The sequence below is a fragment of the Cynoglossus semilaevis genome, chromosome 11, assembly GCF_000523025.1.
Source record: "Cynoglossus semilaevis isolate Cse_v1.0 chromosome 11, Cse_v1.0, whole genome shotgun sequence".
Classification (NCBI taxonomy): Eukaryota; Metazoa; Chordata; class Actinopteri; order Pleuronectiformes; family Cynoglossidae; genus Cynoglossus; species Cynoglossus semilaevis.
This window is the reverse complement of record NC_024317.1, coordinates 10,897,590-10,912,328: the sequence shown is the minus strand read 5'-3', so window position 1 is coordinate 10,912,328 and position 14,739 is coordinate 10,897,590. Positions and strand designations below refer to the sequence as shown.

The 14,739-nt window shown below is 40.5% G+C and overlaps 1 protein-coding gene across 1 annotated transcript in view; it reads right to left on the bottom strand.

Annotated features, from left to right (window-relative positions):
• LOC103386273 (contactin-4-like) overlaps positions 1-14,739 on the bottom strand; it is a 695,358-nt gene that overhangs the window by 250,922 nt on the left and 429,697 nt on the right. The window lies entirely within an intron of this gene.

The following is a 14,739-nucleotide window of genomic DNA, read 5'->3' as shown; positions in this document are numbered from 1 at the left end:
TGGCTGTGGACACACTGCTCTCTAAATGAACAGCTGTACTTTGCAGCCTGTTGTATATGCCTTTTCAACAGCATTATTATTTTCTCCTGTCTCTGTGTTTTAGGGCTGTCTGAAGTCTGAGACAGGGATAAGCGTGTTGATATTGTTGTTGATGTCAGCTGGTCAGCAACATAATTGGCTTGTCAACTTGTCACACTTGCGCTACTGATGTTTGCATTGGAGCAGAACATCGGTCAGGGGAATGGAATTCTCAGCAACATCTATAATTCAACTGCGGACTCAAACTGTCTTCTGCCAGCAGATTTGACTCGCCTCAGCACTTAGAACTTATATTGCTTGGCACAGGAAGGAGGTTCGCCAAGAACAATTTCTGTGGGGAAGATTTATACCAAGTCAACAGGAGCAGTAATTGGGGCATAGATGTATAGTGTGTAAAATGGTAATTAGGGTATAGTCCAACCCTATTATTAATAACTTATGACAACTGAAGAAATAGTACAGAAGACATTTTTGATAGGTTAGATAAAGAGCTATGAATAAACAAAGACCAGAAAAAATTTGCTGCTGGTCTACATTCAAACTCCTTATTGAGTCACATTGGGCCTGGTGTGATCGATCAATAAATTATCAATAAAATTACCGATCACAAGATGCGATCAATAAATTATCAATAAAATTACCAATCACAAGATGAATGAAAATAAAGTCAATAATTTTGCAGGCCTCGATAAATTGTCATGTACACGTGTGTTTGCATTCCTTATCTCTTGCCTTCAAACAGACTCAATGACAGGATGGCCCACTATGTATCGCTCTACGCACCTGAGCGCGTTTGTTCCAACGTATGTCACAACCTTTATCTTAAATTCACCTTAAGAAAGATTACCAATCAGGTGCATCAAGACCTGGCTGCATGCCACAGACTAATGCAATCACATATTTGTTGAATGCTGCTCCAGGTAAGATGGATCGATGCTAATGCTAACTCAGTTGATTTAATAAGAAATGAAACTCAAGAATCAAGAAGCTTTATTTGTCACATAACACAACAGATGATGCCAGTGAAATGGGCAACGCCCCAGGCCCTGACAGTGCTAAAAGCAGGTCTACATAGAATAAGCAAGAGAGAGTGAGATTGTTGTGAGTGACAGAAAAAAAAAAAAAAAATTTGTCACTGAAGTATAAAATTACTTTTGCGGTAGAGGTACCATATATATATATATATATATATATGTATATATATATATACTCTACATTATTGACTTAGAATAGTGAGGTGAGGAACGATACCAAAAACCACAACTTCACTACCACTGATAAAAGTAATTACTGTAAAAAAAAGAAAAAAGACAACCTTAACAAACACGTGGTTCTCAAAGCACAACAGCCTTTCCTCCAGCGCAATTGAAGCATATCCCAAGGCACTTCTACTGTTCAGTGTCTTTTTTTCGCTAACCAAATGCCTTCACTCACTTTGATCACACAGACAAACTCTTGAAATTCAGGAGGGCTTGACTTTATTCTTCCACAAGGGCTTCATATGTAAAGAAATTCAGTGTAGTGTGGCAACGAGGCCTGGGAGACTTTCGTATGGTAATTTGTTATGGGAGTGCAGGGTTTTTTCATTCATGGGAAACTTTTGAAGTCTGGCAGAATTGATGCACAAATAGATTAGAATATATAAAAGTAACAGTTCTGCCCCTGGGCAGAGCAGGAACACGGGGGGGGGGGGATCTTGTTATGACCTTTAAGTCTGAGTCAAACAGTCTTTTATTTTCTTTCAAGCTGACTTTGTGAAGTTATTTAACATCGGGGACTGCTCCTGTGGAGGACAGGCGCCAAACACACAGTTGTGACGTGTGCTTTTACGGAGAGGCTGCTTCGCTTTTCTTTCAGATGTCACATTCAATTGCTCCAGTCCACAGCTCCTGAACCTCAATTCATCTGTTTTCTAAAACGTTTCTACAACTTTTTGTTTGGCACGTGTCGTTTCCTTTTGTTTCTTTCTTTATTGCAGACCCAGGCTTCTGCATTATTTAAAATGTTAATAGCACTAACTTTCAAGAAGTCATCTTTACCACCCGTCTCTACACTGATCTGCAGTACTTCTGTGGGTAAAGATACTTGTCTATTTAAACTCCGATATTTTTAACCATCTCAGTATGCAGTGTTGAGCAACTGCAAGAGAAAATGTGAAGCGGCGGTGGCTTTGCTTGGGTAATGACAACAGGGTCATACTCTGCCAACACAATGAAAACAAAGACTAAAGGAAGTGCTACACTGGTGAGTTGAATGTATTCGAATTGAAACAAAGAATGTTTCCTACTCTGAGTTCAGAGGAAAAACCTTTTTCATTCTCAGGGGTATGACCTGGCATTGTATGTAGTTTTGGCAAACATCACACTACTGTGTTTAATTTCATGGATTAAAGGACTAAGCTACGTGATATGAAGTTTTCGGTACAAATAGATGAAACCTAAATGTACCCACACTGATATGAAAAGTAAATGATGGGATGGACAGGAGTTGTACCAACAGAATTTTTTTTGCCAGATCATTGTGGATATGCACTGCTGTGGCGTTTTCAAGGTCATCCGGCAACAATCCTCATCACGTCGGCAGGCCCCTCAGTTGTTCCCATAGCAACCTTACTGAGCTGACAGATTGGAGTCGACCTCCCACATATTTACGTTAGCGCACAAACACACACAAACACACACACATACACAATTAAGTTTGATAAAGCATACACTGCATTGTGTTAAATAAAGCAGACACTAAAGGCGAAGTGTTGTAGCGAGATCGCTGTACACAAATAGCCCATTAAAGGGAAAGTTGAACACAAGGAGTATCTCATGAAAATAGCTCCTTTCTATTCCCATCTATTTTCTGTTTACTCGTCTCTCTCTGTGGGCAGACCAAGTGTGCTCCTGTGCTCGTTATCAGAACACACAGATATGAGCGTGGAAGAATGAAGTGCACCGAGCAGGGAGGGGAAGACAAAAAGGTTAAAAAAAACGAAGGCAGGAAAAGGGAAACACCCAGGGTTTGTTTTACTGCTGTGTGCCTTTCGATGTAAATATTTTTTGGATCAGCGGTATATTATTTTGCCAACATTTGAATACTAAACTTATTAGGTTGTTTTTGTTTTTTTAATTAAAACATTTTGTTTTATTGTCTGACGCACCGTGGCTCAAATATATTTTTTAAAATTCAAGAATGCACAATGAAAATGCAGTCAATGAAATTGTACCTGGGGATGCCAAAAGACTGGGCTGCCACACCGTAGATGACAACAGGGAGCATCTCGATGTATTCCATCCTGATAGTATCTCAGCTACACTACAGCTTACAGAACAGCTCTACAGCCAGTTGGCTCCAGCACAGAGAGGATTACAGGGACTCAACCATCAGCACTGAAAGAAAGCTATACCACACATTGCCTCAGGGAAGCAACCAGCATCTGGGAAGACCACATACAACTGTGCCACTGTATCTTTGAAGCGTTGCCATTGGGAAAAAAATGTCTTAAAACCAGTGCCAGACAAAAAAACTGTCTCCGTTCAGAGCTGCGGCTGCCTTGAACTAATCTAAAATACTGAGCTTTAGCTCGACTACTGTTTGTCTGCTGCTAAACTACTGCACTTAAATTATTATTATCAATCATTGCACCAAACGTTCTTGTTTCTTTTTCTAAACTTAGCCTTGAGTATTTGTCTTGGGTGCACTGGTCTGTGAATGTTAGCATTAGCTCAGATGTGCTATGCTGCTTTTCTGTTACTTTTGGGCACTAAACTGCTGTGTATTTAGTAGCTGTCAGGTAAATGTGTTTATCAAATCTATCTAACACACTAGTGTGTCGTGAGAGAGCATTAGGTGTGCATGAAAATTATCCAGTTTCACTTAATTGGGTTGGAAAAAAAAGAAATGTTGTGCTTAGAAAGCTGTTAAAAAAGAGAAGACCACAAGCATTCCATCCTCTTGGGTTTTTTAAAGCCGTCAAAAACCAGTGTGATGTCACAAAGACAGTACAGAGCTCAGTCTCTTGACTTTGTACAGTACACAATGTACAGTAAACTGATGAAACATAAGGAGCGGTGGTGGAAAAGTGTTCAATTTCATTAAATTCTTATTAGGGGAATTTGACCACGTGGCATTTTTCAGTCACAGTTCTAGCCAAAGCAGTATTTGGTCTATTTTAAGGCCTTTTAGGTCCCCTTACAGTAACTGCCTGTTTTGTCACCAGTCGACACAAGTTGAAAATACTGACAATCCACATCATCATATGAGTGAGTTGATCCCATCTATCAAAATGACTTTCGACCTTTGGCTAACAGTAATAGATGTGATATTTGCATTTAGAGTGGTGCTGTGTATTAAAGGTTTTATAACGGTAAGAAGTCAGTGGTAAATACTGACATCTTCCTCAGGCCTTGCTCGGAGAAAGCATACAGTGTTTTTTTTTTCTTTTTTTATGTTCAATTTAACAGATTAGGAACAACTTGCAATCACCAATCTCAACCTGTAGCTGAAAACTGGATGCCCCGATGTCTGGGTAGCTACACAACAGCACAATCTGTCTGTTATCTGAGAAGCTGACGGAGCGAAGGAACCAGGGGGATCACTTGTGATAACACACACACACATGCACGCACACAACAAGAATTTTGACAAAACTAAATGGATTAGTTTTTGCACACAAAAAGCTCAGGATTTAAATTTGCATGAGCCGATGTGGAAGACAGTTGCAAATCTGCTGCCTACTGTTGGGGGTCTCTGCTTCACTTGGACTGCATTAATAGGATTTTTTGTGACTGTAGGGTTCATCAGAACCCTACAGTCACGGGCAGACACCATTCCCACCACCAACAGAGGTAAGATGAGAGAACAGGGACACATTAGGACAGCTCTCCAGACCTGTGGCTATCCCAGATGGGCTTTTTTAAAAACAAACAAAAAGAGGCCCACAAAGAGGGGGGACAACAGGAGGAGGGGGGACGTCGTCATTCCATACATTTCAGGAGTTTCGGAAAAACTTAGGAGGATCTTTAACCAACACCAGATCCCCGTACATTTCAAACCTGGTAACACCCTAAGACAAAACTGGTTCATCCCAAAGACAAGACTCCAAGGAACAAGCTGGACAGTGTGGTTTATGCCGTTCAGTGCAGTGAGGAGTGTACGGACCTGTACATTGGGGAGACTAAACAACCACTACACAGGCGCATGGCCCAACACAGAGGACCAACTCCTCAGGACAGGACTCAGCTGTTCACATACACCTCAGGGACAAAACCCACTCCTTTGAGGACAACAATGCACACATTTTGGCCAGGAAAGACAGATGGTTTGAGAGAGGGGTAAAAGAAGCCATTTTTGTCAACCTGGAAAAAAATAATTGACAGTAGCTTCAAAAGCTGACATTACACCTGGGCTTGGGGGAAAGAAATCATTTTTATTCATAGATGAAGATAGACTCACACTGATTTATGTTTTCCTCAGACAGGTGTCCGGGTATTTGACTGGTTAATACCTCAGTCAGCCTGCAGTATCTCTAAATCATCACACATTTGTAAAAAAGGATAAATATTTCGGTGGTAAACCGAGTGCGGGGAGCCCTGCAGGTGATACTGCACGGAGAGGCACTGAGAGATGAAGAGTGACAGACACAGAGGGAATAGAACAGAGAACTCCCTTTCAACTAATGCATTTGCTCTGAGGGAGTTGTTTCTGTTTCCCTTCTGAAACCCGAGAAAGAAAACTCCTCTGACTGCTGCACAAAGACTGACGCTGGGGCTGCTCTACACTGTCTGTGTCTATGTCTCACACTTTCTTTTATATTTTAATCTACACGGAATTTGTAAATTCTGTGCAAGTCTTCCTCCTCCTCCTCCTCCTCTTCTTCCTCATTAAAAGCATGTCAGAGATGCAGAGCCTGGCAGGTGCACATTAACACAGACGTGGAAACATGCTGCAGCACTAAAGCCAAAGTCAAGCTAACCAATCCTGACAGAGCAATCACAGCCTCTCGCTCTCTGCCTCTCTGTGGCCCAAACTCATTTTAACCATCTGCCCCTGCGCAGCCCCAGTTTACTCTTTCACATGGTGGTGGTGAGGAGGAGGACGAGCAGGAGAAGGAGGATTGGTAGTTTGTCTGACACCAATTATTCATAAGCGCCGTCACAATGACAAAGAAAAATTATGAGCTTGGTGGAAAGAAAGACTGTGTTATTGCCTGAAGCTTTGAACATTTCATCTAAGAACTTTAATTTTCTACACAGAGGAGTTGGTGTTGTGAACGACATCCTGTTGTTCATTCTTTTTGATCATGTTCTGTCATCCACTGTCCTGAAAAAAGGAACTGTGAGGAAATCCCCCAAAAAAAATCAGCCCCAGAGACACGTTTGTCCAGAATCAACCAAAGTTGGTTCAAATGAACTAAGAGCACAGAAGAGTTGTGATGTATTCTTATATACTCAGACATAAGTTGAGGACTGTCTTTATCACATGTGTCAAAATCAGGCTCGGGGGCCAAATCTGGCCCACAGTGTTATAGAGGCTCACGTTTGTTGTATCCCCATGTTACAATGATAATAAAGACTATACTGTATTTTTTTTTAGATTTTGCCCAATAGATCATATCAAATGTGTACTAGAGTTGGCCCGGTAGTATATAGAGCCTATATACTGCCAGGATTTGTTGGATTAGTAGTGTATGCTCTATGTTGTTATGTTGTTGGTCTGTGACAAAAAGGAGACACAAAGAGACATAATAAGAAACAAATACCCCTGATGTGTTTTATATCAAATGTAATTTCTCATGTATTTATAACATTAAGCTTTGGTTGTTCCAGATTCAATGTTTACACAAAACTAAAGTGTGTTTCCAGATGAAAAATTGTACATTACAGATCTGGACAAAAACATGCACACGTCAATATTTCAATAAATATTAAGGCTGGCTTTGACACCCCTGCTCTATATTATTATTATTTTATGCTATATTTCCATACAGGATGGCCTTCAAATGAGATGTTTTGCCTGGTTAATTAACTAAATGATCTCATTTAAAGGGATACATTTCAAAATACTTATTTAATTGCCTTTTTTATATTTGGTTTGTTGTGAGACAGATATATATCACAAGCGACCTCAAAAGTGTGTGTGCATTGTTAGCGCTAATAAATATCCAAAAGTGTACAGAGGTCACAGTCAGGTGCAGTTGGTCTGGGCCTGGGTTACTGGCATTAGGCCCACACCACAGAGCTGCTGTGACCTGGGCAGAGTTTCTTCTCATGTCCCCCGGCAGCCATATGTAATCTGACAGTGAGACTTGGTACAACAAGGATGTCACTGACTCACACGGTGCAGTCAGTCTTGGACATGTCTGAGAACCTGGACGCTGCACTTCAAAAACCAGAATTGGTAACAGTTTCCCTTGAAGTCAGAAAAAAGATTATTCCTATTTCAAAGGGGTGAGGTTTTTGTTTTTTTTTCAATGCCAGAATTACTGTTTTTCATGTCTCTCTTTTCCTTCATCTGTGTCTGTTCTGTTGGACCAGTGGTGGTGCAAAGGTAATGTGATGCAGAGAAACGACTGGAGCGAGATGACGCTGTGGGAGAAAACCTTGGTTCACACCAGGGTGCACTCACAGCCTCTCTCTCTCTCTCTCTCACACACACACACACACACAATACCAGCCTGTGAAAAGGTAAATTGAATTTTACACAAAGCTTACTCCCCTGCAGTCTCTGGAAAAAAACTCACTTTGTGAGTCTAAAGCTTTTCTAAATCGTTTGCCTCTTTATTATTTCCCCCTTGCTCCGTCCCCCTCTCCTCTCATCTCCCTCCCCTCTTCTCTCTCTGTCTGTGGGAGAACTATGTGAGAAACACAGATCAATATGCTCATTAGGAAGTTATGTGTTTAACTGGGACTTTGAGTAAATCTGCAGAAGGTAAAGCTGCAGAGGTAAAAAAAAAAGAAGAAAAATCCTCGGCTTTCTTTCTCTACAACTAACAACTGACTGTATATGAAAACTGAACTGGTCTTTTTACCCAGACATTTGATTGTTGAAGCTTAAAGAGTTTAAATGTAACTAGATATTGGTCCCATCATGCCATGCATTATATTAGTATGATGTTAGGGTCAATTGAACATGTGGCCTTATTTTTACAGATAAATTCACCTTCCAGGTTAGATCTGCTTGGGTACACTGGCCAGTTAGATCATTGCATGTGGACTGAGTTAGCCTAATGAAGGGATTTTAGCTTAAAGCTGCCCACTGTTCACTTTGGTGATGGGTCACAGCAGAGGTCACATTTGGTTGTTCACTTTCCTTCACTTTCCTTTCCTTCCTAGATAGCAGTGTTTCGAACAGTTGGAACTAGTTGTAAGATTAAGACACAGTAATGGCTGAGTGTTGCAGGCTGGGAGTGAGATAATCCCAACTTTACAGTGAGTTCATCTATTTGTTGCAATGTATTAACTGTGTTAAATTAAATAAAACGAATAAATCTTAATTGGCTTTCACTAAATTCACCGTTAGTGATATGAAGATAATATTTTTTCCACAATAAAATCCAGTGAGAGAAATGGAGAAATGTATATGTAGTTAATCACAATGTACTTTGCAACTTTTATAGAGAACCACATTTAACTAAGCAAAAACTTTAGTGACTTGGTGAGGGAATATCTCCAGCAAGTTCCGATCCAGTGTTCAGCTTTCTGCTCCAGCAAAGAAGTGAAAGGGAGGAGAGTGGAGGGCGGAGGGGGGGGGGGGGGGGGGGGGGGGAAGGGAGAGCATGCGCAGATGAACACCACTATTAGTCTTGTCAGAGCTGTTCAAATACAACTTTATCAGCAGTGTTACTTATAGCACAGTTAATGCTACAATCGTAACATAACTTTTGTTTGTGTTGATAAAGCAGTGGAGAGAGTGCTCAGTGCACTATGGGAGTGTCCACAGGAGTATAGGCCTACAAGGTTGAGCACTTGTAGGCATATACTTTTTGACAAACAACAACCCAGTGTGGCCTGGTCAGTAGGTGCTTTATATGCCAGAAGGACAATGTGGTGAAAATCTACAGTATATCTGATGTGAATGACCTTAATTTCTAGGTTCTCCTAATACAGATTTTGCAGCATTTTGTAATAGCCGATGGCTAACAGACTTGACCAAACATATCCACATGGAGTAACACTCCGACGTAAGACTACTCCACTGCCTTAAAATAATATTTATTGTCAATTTTGGAGTCATGATAAAAAAAAAGTTTCCTCCTTCCACTAACTTATTAACTACATCCTACTCAGAAGTAGAGCTGAAGCTGATTTTCCTGTGTGACCTATCTCCAGTATTAAAAGTATTGAGACACGGCAAAAAGCCAAGCTGCCAGTTGCGTGCTGATGATCACATTCCTGTGTGTTAAAAACTAATTAACTACAGCTTTGGGTGTGTGTGTTTAGGCAGGTGTAATGGGCAGTGACAGGTGAATGAAACCGCCAGGGCATGTTAACGTCTGTGCAGGATCCACTGCATGAATTTCCAAAACTGCAAGGCAATGCCAAGAAAATGACAGTGCTCCATCTGTCAGCACTGAGACTGTGTTTGATCCTGTGTGTGTGTGTGTGAAAGCAGTAGCAGAGCGGATTATAATAGCCCACTCAATTTGAATGGGTTAAAAATAGCACAGTAGCCAATGGACAAGAACTCCAATGCAATTTTCATTGTACTTATGCCCTCAACACCCTCAACCCTGGGAACATTACTGTTACTCTCATCATGAAACGGTGTTTTTTCTGGCCACACAGTGTATTTTACTTGGTTGAATTATAGCTTGAATCTGCAGGTCTTTTCATCGACAGTCTTTCAAAGGTTTCCCTGGTTTGGACCTGCAGTGGGACAGAGCAAAGTAATAACTTGCTTTGGTCAATGGCCCAGGTTGCTGGGCTACATTTGGAAACTTGATGGCGACCAATGGATAGCAGACTCATTACTGGGCGTGGTCTTATTCAGACAGTTTACGTGGATATACATTAAAGGAAAACTGGTAGAAATCTAATCAAAACCATGTACAGTTTAGCTCAGCGTAGGTACAGCTGGGCCAGGGTTAGATTGTAGCTACATTTCTACAGTAGCAGCTGGATATATTAAATATGAGCATAATATAATTTACTAAATGAAAACATTTAATTTGTATATTTATGCTAAGAAAGTCCCAACAGTTTACGAGTATGTAGAAAACCAAACCTATGCCTGACAAACATGCTCCTACGCTTGGTACTGATCATCTCTGAAATCTGTCCTGGTAAAAAGTCAATGAACAAATGACATTTTTCTGCACAAAAAAAACGTCAGTTCTCTTAAAAGTTATCATCATTTTTAATTCAGTTTGTGTTGGTTGTATTTTTTTTGGCCTGAGTTCTGCATAGTGTGACTGTGAGCACTCTTTCTTTTATTTCTTTAGGAGTGTTCTTTTCTCACTAAAACTAGGTAATGAAGGCCTTTGGGAGAGAGCCGGTTTTGTACTAATGCCCCAGTAAGCCACCATTTCTTTAAACCTGGCTTTTTTATACTTCTCATCACGTGTTGGAACTGAAGAACACAAACATTGTGGAACTATTTCTGATGCCAACAATGACTCACAAGGTTGGGTAGCAATCTGTAGCGTTTCTAAATATACGCAAAGTGAGTGCTGGTAGAAAATGAGCAGTTAAAATTCAAATTCAAACATTTCAAAAATATATTTAACATTTAATATTATAATCACTGTTACTGAACTGGGGACCAAGGAGACATTAAATAAATTGTAACACACAGCTATTAAAAAATACCCCATTTGATATTTTCAATGTAGGTAGATCATTTCTGGTTGTTTCTGTTGACATGCCCCATGATCTCTGTGATGTAAATGCTGTTTCTTCTTCTGTGACTCCCCCCTCCTCTGCTGCTCTACACACTCCTCTCTTTACTCACTCCTGCTTCATTATTTACATCCGCTTTTGTAAACGAGTCTTTATTAAGCCTCCGACATCGGCACCGGTGTTTGTGATCGCTGTCAGTTATTCAGGTGGCCTCCAGAGTAAAGCTGCTGGCTTCGCTTTATTAATATGGCCAAACAAACCACGCACAGCACTGTGATGTATAGGAACCGATTTATCTTTATTAAAACACTCACAACAACAACAACAGCAGCAGCAGCAGCAGCAGCAGCAGCGTAAGCCACACACCGGAGCGTGATTAGGCACCGTAGGGCGCAGGGATTTAGTCTTTAATTTCACGAAAGACAAACCAATAACATAAATACACGAAGAAGCCGATGGTGGGCTCCATGGACAGATATTACATTCTTAATTCACCCTGGCTTTTTGACAATATGGCTTTTTCATTCGCATGCACATCATCATTAGTTGTGCATCGGAGTGCAAAAAGAAAGAAGAAAAGAAAATCACCATTCTGAACATATGATACAATCTGAGTGGGTGAAGGGTGGTTGATAAATAAAACTTTATTCCTGTGGTGAACACAGACGAGGGCTGAGATAAGGTGATGAGAGCATCTCTGTCTGACAGCGTGAGTGAAGCTCTAGTGTTGTTCTGCGTGTGTGGTCTGACTGTTCAAACCTGCTGCTGAAGGACCTTCCTCGGACTACTTGACGTGATCTGCATTACAAACACACTTCTCTGCAGTTCCGAGAACCCAAGCACATCCGCTCCGCTGAGACGGACTTGTGTGTGTGTGTGTGTGTGTGTGTGCCCTGCCGTGCCATTGCATTGATTGCTGGATTTCCTGAAGAGAGTGAGAGCTTGTCAATGAGATACAACCTTTCTCTAACAGCATATCTTTTTCTCCTTCACTTCACTCGTTCTCCAACATTGCCATTCATTGTGCAGCCACCTCTACCATCAAGATACTCTCTGACCTCATGTTTATGTATCGAGGTCGTGGTATTTGTCACAATACTTCCTTCCCGTACTATCCATTGCTGCCTTTCTACTAACAAATCGTACAACAAAACAGAACATATATATTATATAATGTGAGTGAGAAGTTACAAAAGAACCAATGTGTCAATTTAGGTGACAGTATGTGTGTGTGTGTGTGTGTGTGTGTGTGGTCATTTAGATTTGTGTACCTGGGAGACATTCTACTGACTTCAAAAATTATTGCTAATATTAAGTAGTATAAAATAATGTAAGATGTCATTTGATTTACTGTTGCCCTGTCCACAAAGTTAGACATTAGTCTAATCTGAACAAGTTCTGAACAATACAATACAAACATTTCCCAGAATTTGGCAGTACAAGAAGTCCCCGGTTTACGACATCCTCGACCGTCAGCGTTTCGTGGTTACGTCGCCATCGCTAATAAATTTATCAGTTACGTCATGTTCCATCATTCTGACATACATCGAGTTAAATGGGAACTAGTGGAGCGGATGAATACGTCATCATGCAGCGATATATGCGGAAGACGGCTTTGTTTACATTCGCTGTGTGTACACCATACGTAGGAATGTGTTACACTCACTTTCTTTCGTTTGTGTCGCTGTGTTTGAAGGAAATAGCTTCTATTCTACAAGTGCTTCCTTTGTATAGAAATCAAGATTAAAAACTTCACCCTGGTGCACAGAGGTTTTACAGCTAGGAATGGCTCCTTAGTAATAGCAGCGAAATGGTCCTGACAGAACCATCATTCGGTCCAGATCTGGGCCGAGGTCCACCATTTGGTGACGCTTGATCTAAAATCTTCCATCCATGTACCATGTTCTTGTGTATCCCTCCTCTCAGCCAGACTAAAAACCTAAATTGTTTGCCAAATTTCCTCGCACCATGAACAATTCACAGTGAGAACCTGACGAGTGAAGCTCTACCTCACCCACTCTCACCCTCTGGACACTCAGTGACTTTGACAGGAGTCCTTTTGTTGTGAAATTCAATCAGTTAAATGTCACTGGCACTCTGGCCCACCAAGGTGTCAAACTGCCAGGCGCGGCTTCGACAGCAGTTTATAGATAAAGTTTACTCCACCTAATTTCATCACTTGCAGGCGTGGATCCCAACTTCTGAGGAACACTTTTCTGTCACACAGTGTGGGCCAGCAGGCGAAGGTGTTCAAGGATTGGCTGGTTTAGATTTGTTCACTTAGGGCTGGTAATGAACATGGCGAGACATGTGGTTTTCACAGCAGGCTGCGATCTAATCAACCCTACACTTTAATTTCATTTGGACATGAGGAAGAATCAGATATTTGACTGCCGCTGCTTTAACAGCCAATCATAAAGCATCCATCTGGACAGACAGTTCCTGGTTAACCAGTTAAATCAGCCATGTTGGGCTGTCACAGTGAGGTCAGCACAGTAGGTCTCAGCATTAAGTCATTAAGTCTGAAGAGTATGTATTTTTTGGTATATGTATAGACATGTGTCAAGAGTAAGCATTTATTCGTGTTGTTGCTAGTTTCAATATATTTTGACCATTTTAACCTACCAATGTTTGAGCTTAAATAGCTAAGTTTGAACTTTATCGTCAACATTTTAAATCCATGTAAGATTTTTAACATTTTTAATCTTTTCCAAGCTATCTTTGGTACTTATTTCATAGACTTTGGGGAATGTAATCTACCCTAACTTTTATTTATTTTTAAAGTCATTTCCTTGCATATTTTAAGTTATCCTTAATGTAACTTTTACCCATTTTGTTGAACCTATAAATTTTTTTTGGCATTTGTATTTTACAAAGTCACATTTTGTAAAACATTTAATGTTCATTTTCTTAATATTTGTCAAACCTAACCTTTTTTACAGTATATTAATTAATGTCTTGTCCTGTTTCTTTTGATTTAGTTGAATATTTGTGGCATATTTTCACCACATATAGACAGCTAGCGCTTATGTTATAATGCTAAATATTGTATTACATAATCATTTTTAAATTATAAACAGTATGCATACTGAACATTCAGGTATTTTTGTGTCAGCTGATTTTGTCACCCTGCTCAAGTTAAACAGGAATGTGAGACACATGTCTGGAGTCTTTTCATTGGTTAGCACTATAATCAGAGCTGTTTGTGTGCAAGTGCATGAAAATGTGAGTCTAAACTGGCACATTCTTTTTTTAATCAGCTACGGTTGGCACAAAAAATGGTCATTTCCCACCAGGAAATTTTCCCTTCCCTAGTCTATCCCATCCTCCTTTGCTGTCCCAAACAAGTCATGTTAACTCTCCCATGATGGGAGATTCTGGCAAAACCAATTACTGTCTCAATTACCCAACGTGTTTTTCTGACGCTCCTTATTTTTCTCCTCATTTTTATATCCTCTCCTTGTATTTTCCCTTTTCCCTGGTGTCACCTCTGATGCTCTGTGATTCAAAGCACTCAACCCATTCCTACTGACTCTGTCACCAGGCTGCTTTGTGTCTTAGCTCTGCTAATAAGCCTTTGTGGGAACAGTTTCCGTGGAGTTTTTCTAACATTTTTAAACAAAAGAGATATGAGTAACGAGAAAACATGGCTTGAATATCTTCATCCTCCAAATATGACACATTTTCATGCTCAACTGAAGACTGGAAATTACAACCTTTGGGGCAGCCCCTGAGATTAGCTCTTGAAGCTAACGGACAGCTAGCATAACGTTATTTCAACCGAAACCGTTTTGATCTGAAATCTTTTAGCCTGCTTGTCACCCACATTGGTCCTTCAATTACCCACTTGGCCTGACAACTGATTTAAAGTAGA